An 11342-nucleotide genomic window follows, 5' to 3' on the forward strand; every position below is an offset into this window, starting at 1 on the left:
AAGGTTTTTTTTGTAGCAAGTAAAGATGAGGGATGTAAATTATGTGGCATATGAATTTATAATGGGCTAGGGATGATTTTCTCTTGAAAGTATCAGGATTTAGTGATTTTTTTGGAAATTTTGGAAATAGACATTAATAACTTCAAAAATTATGAAGCACTGCTGTTTATATTGCTTGTGTTGTAGGAAACTTGTGGGGTCTATTATTCATTATTGTTATGCATACAATTGGATTTTAACGATGCGTTACTGAGTCTAGAGAAGACGCAAACTGATTGGACAATGGAAGAGAAACAACGAAAGGATCGGAAGGCTTTATCACAGATCCATTTTTATTTATCCAACAATATTCTATAGGATGTCTTGAAGGAGAAAACAATGGCTGCTTTGTGGTTGAAACTAAAGCAGTTATGCATGACTAAAAGTCTTACAAGCAAACTGGCTCTAAAGCAGAAACTGTATTCCCATCGTATGGTGAAAGAAGGGTTATTGGAGGACTATATTGCTGTGTTCAAGAAAATAGTTGTAGATTTGGAGACATTGGAAGTTAAGTACGATGAAAAGGATTTGGCCTTGATCTTGTTATGTTCGTTGTCTGGCTTTTATGCGTTGTTGGAGGACATCATTTTGTATAGTCGGGATACATTGATTATAGACAACGTCTATGATATTTTGCACTCAAAAGAGAAGTTGAAACATTTGGTTGGAGTTACATCGAGGGATGAGGAAGCTCTTGTACCTCACGGTGGCCGACGAAGGGGCAAATCGAAGAATAATAGCAATTTGTTTTGCTTCTACTGTAGACACAAGGGACGTATTTTGAAGGATTGCAATAAGTTGCAGGCTAAAAGTGATTTAGCTGTAAATTGTGGAGCAAAACCTTTGACTTCAGACGAGACAAATGTAGTTGAGGATTTTTTTCAGACTATGAAGATATAATGTTAACCGCGGTATTTGACGTAGAATCTAGGCCTGACGAGGAGTGGATTCTCGATTCGGCATGTTCCCATCATATAAGTTCCAATCCGGATTTCTTTAAGATATATAAGGCTGTTCAACAAGATGGAGTTGTAATGGGAAACAACCAATCTTGTCGTATTACTGGGATCGGTTGAATCAAATTTAAGCTGCGGGATGGGACAATCAGAACAATTGATTGGGTTCGACATGTTCCAGATATAAAAAAAAATATCATCTAGCTTAGTACTCTTATGCAAAAGTGGATAAATTCTCTAGTGGAGGTGGAGTTTTAAAGATCCGAAAGGGTGTCCAGATTGTACTAAAGGGACAGAGAAAGTCTCAGTTGCACATGTTGAAGGAAAGCGCAGAACCAGTTAAGAGATATCTGGACAAGTTCAATATCATGGTGGATATTTAGTTTGGTAGAGTACCTTTTGTGATGGGCTCTGGTCGATTCAAAACATTGCTCGATGGAGCGTTGGTGATTCCGCTTTACTACAATTTCAGCAGTTGCACTATGATCAATTGCTAGGATTGGATCCATTGAGCGTAGGTACCTCGGTGTCAGTAATGTTTGTAATTCTTTTGGGGACGTTGAAGGTGACAGTCCTAGCAAAGGGTCTTCTGTTCAGGCATCTTGTATGGTTTTTGGTACATGGTGTGCATCGACCCTGTTTAGTAAACATTAAGAGAATGTTTGACACTCATTTTTATTGAAAAATGAATTTTAGAATAGTAGATTGATGGAGAATGTGTGGATGAAAAATAAGAAAATATTTTTGATTTAGTGTAATATTATTTTAATGAAGAATATATGGTTAAAAAGAAGAGAGAAAAATATATTTTGATAAAAATGAGAATCAAACGGAGCCTAATTCTTTTAGTGGAATTTTGGAAACTCGGGAGTAGGGTTCAAGTATCGCTTGTGAACGCAGTGCAGAGGACAATGATTTATATGGAGAGTTTTGATTATTGCGTTGAGGAGATTGATCATTTCATTTTAATGCAAACGGGTTTATTTCTCAGGTGGAGAAATTTTGTGGAGCTCCACTCGTTGCATCAGAATTTGAGTCAAGGTAGATATTGTGAGGTTTCGTGACTCAAATATGGTTAAAAGTCTCGTGAGAGTGGGTATTTGATTTTTACTTGGAAAGGAAGGTTGTATCCAAGTTGAATAAGGAAAGGAAATATTTTCTTGGTCGAAATTCTATGCACAATTGTAACCTAATTTTAATTGACTTTCTTACCTTTTCAGACTTTTCTAGGATTTGAAACGTCGCCTATAAATACAAGGCTCCCTTGTCAATTTTATTTAAGCATTATTATTGTATCTGTAATTTCCCTCCATATTGTCAATTAATATATATCGTTCCTCTACGATTAACTTTCTTTATTCATCTTTACTTTTAACCTTATTTTTTGTTGTGATATTTATTAATACATATCGTGTCATTAATCTCATTCATTACAATCCCTTCGAGTCCAACAATATCTTCTTTGACTTTCTTGTTGGATTCTATAAATAGGTAAGAATTTGTGTTGGTTCTAAAAAAATAATAACTTAGTAAATCATTTAGTTTTGGGTGTCGAGTGCAAGAGGCCAAGCATTCTATTAGGTATCCCAACTTAGAATCTTTGTTCGTTTTTTATTTTAAGATTAATATTTTTCACAGCTTTTTAATTATAATAATGATAAAAAAATATGAGATAGAATAGGTAAGAGGGAAAAATAAATATCATTTTTAGTGAATGAATAAAAAAGCATTGTCCCAATTGATACATATTGGGCTTGACTCATTACTAACCAATTTGGTGAGCTCTATCTTTTTCATCTAGAAAATAAGGAAAAGAAGAAAGGGGCTCTTACACAAGTGCCCTATATTTTGGGATCATTTTGAAAAAACATGATAAATTTGGATTAAATAGAATAAAATACACGTGTATGTATCTATTTAATTGATCCAACACAATTCACTATTTAATTAATCCAAAAATCATTGTTTCTCCTTTGATATTATATATGTATGCAAGCTCCAAATATTCTTGGATTTATATTCACAATGGCGCATGCAATTTTATATGCCGTGTACAAGAACCCAAAAAAAATTAATTCTTCCGAAAATTAAGCTGCATGATATATCAACTAAAAAAGACTTTAAATCACAAGATCAGATTCAGAACCCATCAACGGTGGAAATTGTAGAAATAATAGATCACAATCAAGGACAAGCCCATACAGGAATAGACTTGGAGCCAAATGAAGGTAGCATCATAGAATATGTTGCAGAAATTGAGTCCTTCGTGTAATGGTCACAACTCACATGTTTGGGAGAAGAAGGTTGTGTATCAGGATGGTAAAATGGATGGTGGGGTTATTGGTAATGAAAAATAAGAGCAGACATTTGTGGACGGGAAATTGACCGTATTTTTCCCTTCAATATAACTTTCAACATGATTTTTCTATAACTCGTAATTGCATTGTACATATATGGCTAAAATTGAATTCCAAAACACAGCATGTATTTAACCATATGTATAGCTGGAAGACATTGCTAGAACTCAAAATTGAATAGAAAGTTTAGAGACCATGAATAGTGGTGGATTTAAGGGTTGGCCAGTTAGGGCGGCCGCCCTAGCTGGATTAACGGCCAATGATCAACGGTCGCCTTAATTGAGTCGAAATCCTAGATTCGCCCCTGACCATGAATATGATAATTGTTAGTATCAATTGCAAAAGAAATTCCGGTTGGCAATGGGTCCACATGTCAAAGACCCATCTTGAAAACACTTGATCATTATTTTTTCTGTGCAAAATCGTCTATAACATCAGATTCAGGCGAGGGAAAGGCATTTACAGTGAAAGATCCACTTTCTTCTTATTGCACAAGGTTATTTTATCTAGGCTTTGGCCAAAAGAAGATTTAAATTAGTTGATGGGTTGGGAACTGGAGTTGTGACTTGATTGCAGACCTGAGTTGGTCGACAGTATTACTATTTAATTATTGACATAAATCTCTTTTATTATTTTATTTAAACACAAAAATTATCTATATATATTTATTACTGTTTTTTAAATTCACCTGTGAAAAAAAAATATTTCCTTTTAAATTTTTAATTATTATTTTGTTACCTATTAGACTTTTTCATTGATAATATTTATTTTTATCTGTATTACTTTATTGCAATAGAATTTTTTTCGTTAAATTAAATTTATGAAATAATTGTTTTTTTAGTTATTCCTCAATGAGGGAATGTAAAGTCCTTTGATCCCTTCTAAAAATAAAATCATTACATAAGGAAATATCTCACTCGAATCCTTTGATGATAAAGCTATTTGGAAATAATTTCCTAAAATTCAGTGGCCTACTTAAACGTGAGACATTAGACGATCACATCATTTATTTATTAATTGAGTCAACTATGACTGAACAACGAAATCGTCAAATTGTAAAATCAAATGGAAATTGTTTTTTTAAATAATAATAATAATAAAAAACTGAAAATAAATTAATATAAATTTTTTTCAACCCAATTAAAACTAAATATTTCACAGCTAAAAAGATACATCCATATTAGACATAACTCAATTAAATCCAATGCCTAAATAATTGTCCATCTTAATTAATTAAATAAATTATACACAAATACCCATCAATCCTCACAACTGTGAATGTAAAACCCTCAAATTAAATGAAGTGTTGAACAATTATTGTTAAAACATAATTATTGATTGCTCATTATAATTGATTAAACAATTAAATCTAGATTTTAATTAAAACTCACACATTTCTCTTCTTTCTACTAATAATTTTCTCGAATTTTGACTAAATTTCAAGGTCAATTATCTCATTATTCTCTTTTTTTTGGGGTAATTATTAGTTATATTTTACTTGTAGTTGGGTTTCTCATTTTTGTCGGGCTCCCTTAAATTTTTATCGGACAAATTTTTATTTATTTTATTATCGTCTCAATTTACTGGTTAATTAGTTTACTCAATTAATTATTTACATTTTAACTTAGTTTTTAGATATTACTGTTAATTGTTAGATTGATTTAGTAGATTACTTAATGATTGTTTTGAAGTTTAGATCAATGAGTCTTTCAACATATTACTTTGATAAATATTTAATGCAAATAAATACAATATTGTCCCCCCCCCCCCTCTCCAAATTACTAAAAATATGTTAGCTATTCAAATATTTACAATTGTTTCGGAGTAGAGATTTCCTATCAGTGGTCAGATTCTTGAATCCTTTATGAGTTTGTTGAGTACAAATATGGTTAAGATGGTAATTTGTCCTAAAAATTGGTTGCATAGTAACAAGAAATCTATAATGATTTGTCAATTTCTGAATGTGGTAGAAGTATTGGATGATTCACAAAATGTTATGGAAAGTATCGTATTTGATCTTTCTATTCATTTTTTTATTAGGTATTTTATATCATTTAACTATAATCAATCAATTAATATCGACTAAGATATTAAAATATTTCTATCATGTTGTTACAGTATAATTATTAGAATTAGAAATTTGGTTTGTAATATTAACAATACTATTTATGTTTTAACATGAAATTTTATACTAATATTTATAATTTGACTTTTTCGATATATGTTGTTGTTGTTGTTGTTAAATAGTGGTTTTAGACCGAATCAAATGAAAAAAAATGGTTTGTATTGGTTTAGTTTAGAAATTGAAGTGGTTTGAGTTGGTTTGAAAAATTGCAAACCGCTTTAAGTAGTTTGGTTGAAAAATTAGTCACAAACCTTTTTCAAACCATTTTAAGTAGTTTGGTTAAAAAATTAGTCACAAACCGCCCAAATTGAACCATATTACGCCTGTCATCCTATGAATAATTTTCAAATCTCATGTCCATGGATGTTAAGAGTAGCACAAAATGTCAAAAATTATTCAATAATATCAAAATAGATGATCATCTTTTAGGTTAAGCATGGTGGTGCCGTGTTTGGTTGACCGTAAAAATTTACTTATAAGTAATTTTTAAATAAATATTTGAGAAAATTAGCCCAATCCCCACATTTGAAGTTTCATTTTCACAAATTAGGTGTTTATTACTTCTTTTCCAAAAGTCAGGGGTATATCACATCCCAAACCACATCACTCCACCCCACCACTTCAGAAATGATCTAGATATACAACCAACCCAACCCTGTCCCCACCCTAACCTATTGATCCAAAACAAAGCAAAAATATGTGATAGAGGAGACGAGAGAAGACGTCTCCATCGATCTTGTGGCAAAGAACTTGGTGTATGATGGAAGTAGTGGTAGAAGGGAGAGACGAAGAGGGGCATTTGCTTCTGCAATTGCCCGAAGGGGTGTAATGGAGGTTGATTCTTCAATCTTCATATGTTAATTGCCTTGGTCCTCGTACTAGACTAGTTCTTGATGGTGTAATTATAGAGTATTATGCGATGTCCCGTCCAAAGCATCCTCAAGCAGATTAACTCCCCGTTTGGCCACTATTCTCATTCTTTTTCTCTCTCTTATTTTCAACCACATAATCCTCCATAAAATAGTATTACACGCAAATAAAAAACTTTTCATTTTTTTTCAACTACACATTTTTCATAAAACACTATTTCAACCATTAAAATTTGGATACAATGGGGGTCAAATGGGGGCTAAATTGATGATAGAAATTCATCTATAAGAGTTTAATTAAAAGAAGAATATAGCCGGTCAACAATTTGGTGGAATCGCGTCGGTTCCACTTTTTTCTCTTTGTTAAAATAATTGCATGTTAAGTTCGGGACCAATTGCACTAAACTTCTCAGTGGCATATCTTGGTCCTTTTTTCATTTTTTTTTCAATCCTTTGCTTGTCCAATGCATCCAATTAAGTCCTAGAACTCTTCAATTATCATCATGTGGATCGAATCATCTCTTGGATTTGTGCATTTATTCTCAAAATTTTTTATTTCTTCTATTTTAGCTCGTTTTTCACCCCTACGCTCTAATTCCATCAATTTGCATTGAGCTTTACCTAGCAAACAAATTTTATATAAAATTAAGCCTCAATTCATCCAAATTAATAATAATTGATCTAGTTTACAATCCAAATAAGTGTATAATGTGATAGACAAGTGACAGATAGGGGTCTCTACTTCTGCAGTTGTCTGGAGGAGTATAATGGAGGTTGTGGTGACGGGGAGTGACAGAGATGACTTTTGCTTCTTTGGTTTGTTTCGAGGAATGTGATGGTAGTGGTGGTGGAGCACAATGGGAGGAGAAATGGTGTCGACGACAGTGGTGCAATGATTGCAAGTCGTGGAGGGATCGAGTGAAGAACGAGAGAGAGGAGATGGGTACGATTGGGTGTAAAAAGTAATAATTGTGACAAGTTAATATGGTAATTTGATACCGATAAAAAAAAGGAAAATGCCAAACGACCCATGCCAGTGACCGCGAGGATGACCGCACCCTCACATGGAGTGCGTGGGTCCCATGTGAATAAAAAAATGCCACCCCCATGTATGTGTGTTGTGTCAATCAGGATGTCAACTTTGAGAGCACTGTAGCATCACTCATTAAAAAAGGAATCTATAAAAATTTGTAATTAGTAAATGCATTTGTAGTTGTGATCCACTATTTGTATCTATGTGACTGTGACTATGTATAATTTGTAATTAATACGTGATCATGATCATTATATATATTTTATTGATAAATGTAAATTTCATTGATAAAAAACTTATGTACAAATACTCCAAGCATGCTCGGGCAAAAATAAAGATCTAAAGATGTCTAAACGGCAAGGATCTATAGACCCAATGCTAGAGATTCAAAATGAACCAAAACATTAAGATACAAACATGACTTTGCATACACATGTTTATATCCGTCTCACTATGCTATTCGAATGTGGCTTGAGATCTTCAAAAATCTTTTTATTTCTTGCTATCCATATGATCATTATATGTTAATTGTGACATGACGTGTTTAATAAATTAATATGTTACAAAATGTTATCCGGTGGTCACAAAATGTGACCACTCGATTTGTGAAAGAATTATACAAGTTTCTTAAATTTGAAAATGTATCTTGAAATTGTGGTAATTATGTATTTTTTCCTAAATATTTTTCTCAATATTAGTCAAATTTGAAAATAATAAGTTAGTAATTTATGTAAAGTAAGAGTTACTTTTAATAAATATGTAACTCTTTTACAGTAAAAAATGAAGTATTCAAATATGTTTTAAAATATTAAATCATTTAAAAGTGGTTTTTTTTTTGTTTGTTTTTTTTGTTTTTTGTTTTTTTTTTCAAGCTTAGCCAAACATGTCAACTGTACATAGTGCAAGAATCAACCTTGTACATTATGGGTGCATAAAACTGAAGATCTCGAAATCAATTATGATATTTATTCAAAGAAATAATCTGCGCAACCATCAATGTACTTTTGAAAGAGGACAATATTAGGAGGTTGGTCATTTATGATAAGGTTAAATCAACTTAAATTTAATTAGAGCATTTGTCAAATTGCAAAAGTAATTATCGTTAAGCTAATTTCTTTGCTTCGAGTATCTAAAATTTAATCAAAATCGTATAATTTTTTATGGTAACCCTAATATGCACATTTATAGATGTTGAACCTCTCATCTAAAACAGATGGAATTGTTCAATGTATATGATTATTAATAACATAATTGTTGTTGACACCTAAACTCCGATCTCATAATAAGTTGTTCATAGGCCCCACCTCAGGCGGATGTGAGTTCAGTCATGAAATTCAGTTCGGCATACCACCATCGTAATCTCAAGAGAAATCATGATTATCTTCTATCACATCACCCTCTCAATCAACTACACTTGTAGAGGGTGATGTCATCACCACCCAAAACCACCAATTAGAGGTTTCGAACTTTCAAATCACTTGCAGGTCATCATTACCTAAGAAAACATTAACACATGACCACCGACCTCATCGACCAATCACAGGAGAGTTCATCGACCCGACTTCCGAGCTTGGTCCTGTTCCTGATTTGATGTAATTTCGACTGTAGTTATATATAAATAGCATAGAAATGGTTTTCTTAAAAGGGGTGAACTCTCAAGAAAACATATTACACAATTTAATCTTTCACAAATATATTTTGCCCTTTTTCATAACAGAGGTAGATTCTTACTATTATTATTATTTTTTAAATTGACTCAAGATTAATCTTTATAAATTTTGACATCAACAATTGTTTTGTGGTTGAATCTTGTCGTCAACCATATTTATGAAATGAAACAATGTACACAAAGAGTTATGTTGATTATAAAACTTAACAAAGTAAAATAAAATAAGAATCCACTCACAAGTAACCAGTTAAATGAGGCCATTTAGACTAATTATTATGATTTATGACCTACTTTCTTCTTTACTTTGTTGTACCTTTCTCTTTTGTCATAAGTTAATATTGGGCACTCCTCAATAAGTATAAAGATCCCATGAAATTGCCTTTCGGTTAAAGTCAAATTTTATGGAGACAATTTAATGTGGTTCCATAATCAAATAATGCTCTAATCATCAAATTATTTCTAACATTTTAGTCGGTGTAAAAAAATTAAAACACAACTAATAGAATGAGAATCCCGACAAAATTAGGAGTTAAGATTTTCATATAATTAATGATTCATTTATCTAACTTTTGAGCCTTCCTAAATTTTCAAATCCATCAACCATGGATAAGAGTATGTTTGGAATTGATTTTCAGAATTGATTTTTTGACCGTTAGGAAAAAAGTGGGGTTCACCTGTGAAAGAAGAAATCAAATATGACGGCTGGAATAATGAAATAACGATCAAAAAATTAATTTTTTGGGGGAAAAAATCACTCCCAAAAAATTAAATACTCTTAAATACTATAGTAATTGCAATTTGACAGGTTGTTAACTTTTTATTGTATTCGCGTTGAAATTCAACTCTATAGAAGTAGTTTGTAATAACAAACTGATAAAATTCATGTAGAATCTCTTACTGCTTAAGTGGTTTTATTGTTCTATGTTATTACTAATATCGAGGTTTTCAAATTAATAAAAGTAAAATTTAAATTAAAAACAACCTTATTCTTGAGTTTATCTACCCTTTTCAGAGAAAATTGCAGAGGAAGTCTCCAATCTATTTGAGTTGTTAGAAGATAGTCGCCCACTTAGTTATAGGCAAACATAGCTACCAAGATTTCAAGTTTGTAGCAACTTAGCCCCCTAATGGACATATCTTTCTACTTGACCTACTTAAAGGCACAAGACTTGTACACGTCTCAATTTCTGAGAAGTAAATAGGTAGACATTTAATTTCAATAAAAATGGAAAAATAGAAAGAGGAAATGATGAGAAGAATGTCACAATGCAACTAAGAGAAAACTGTACGTTGAGGAGGAAAACTATAAAAATTGAAATGATTTTTTTTTTTAAAGTTCTATTTGATTAATTAAGTGTTTGTGTTTTACGTTCTGCACTCGTTTTACGTCCAAATGAATAGTTCCATTGACCAGAATCAACTTTTTACAAACAGCATGCTTGTCAATAACTTGGGTTGAGGACTAAATTAATACTACTCAAATATGTTGAGGGCATCGTTTAAGAATTTCCAAAGTTTTAAAACTTCATATTTATGCTCTTTTTTGGCCCAATTGATTAATGCTTTAACTAATAACTGGTACATATCAATTATGACAATAACATGCATGCCTATTATCATTTTTGGTCTTTCTTTCTTTCTTTCTTCTTCTTCACCATTTTTTTTTTTTTTTGCCTTCTTCTTTTTTCTTCCAAATAATAATAAACTTAAGTGCTTAAGACGAAGCAACCGGTAAGGGATTAGGAAAAATAAACTCAAAACTTCTATTATTTTTTAATGTAAAGGAGCTAATCTAATTAATTAGAGAATTAATTAGGTCTTAATTAACTTTGGAGCCAATCAAATTCGAAGTACTCGAGTCCATATCTAATGTAGTCCAACACATAAAGGAACACGTAAGAGTTGATTTGATTTTTAGCATTTTATTCATCTAATTATGATGCTAAATTTAATAGGTGTCTAATTCTGTATTTTGTTATGAGTTAAGGGACCAAGAGAGCAATTTTAGGTGAAATAGAGTTTTCTTTTAATTCTTGATTCCATCTTGATATTTTATAGAATCAACGAGTTTGTGGCCACGTATACATCAATTTTATCATGCTTTTGTGCATTGATATTGTAATAATTTAGCATAAAATGAGTTTGAACAATCAAATCAATAAAATAACTCAAAAGTGAAAATAGATTGAATTAAATGACATCTTTTACTAGTAATTTATAAGATTGAATGTGATTTTACGTCGGCAAATAGTACACGAAATTGACTCGAGCAGACGTGCTCATATAGGGCAAGT

This window comes from Olea europaea, chromosome 4 (genome assembly GCF_002742605.1).
Source record: "Olea europaea var. sylvestris chromosome 4, O_europaea_v1, whole genome shotgun sequence".
Classification (NCBI taxonomy): domain Eukaryota; kingdom Viridiplantae; phylum Streptophyta; class Magnoliopsida; order Lamiales; family Oleaceae; genus Olea; species Olea europaea.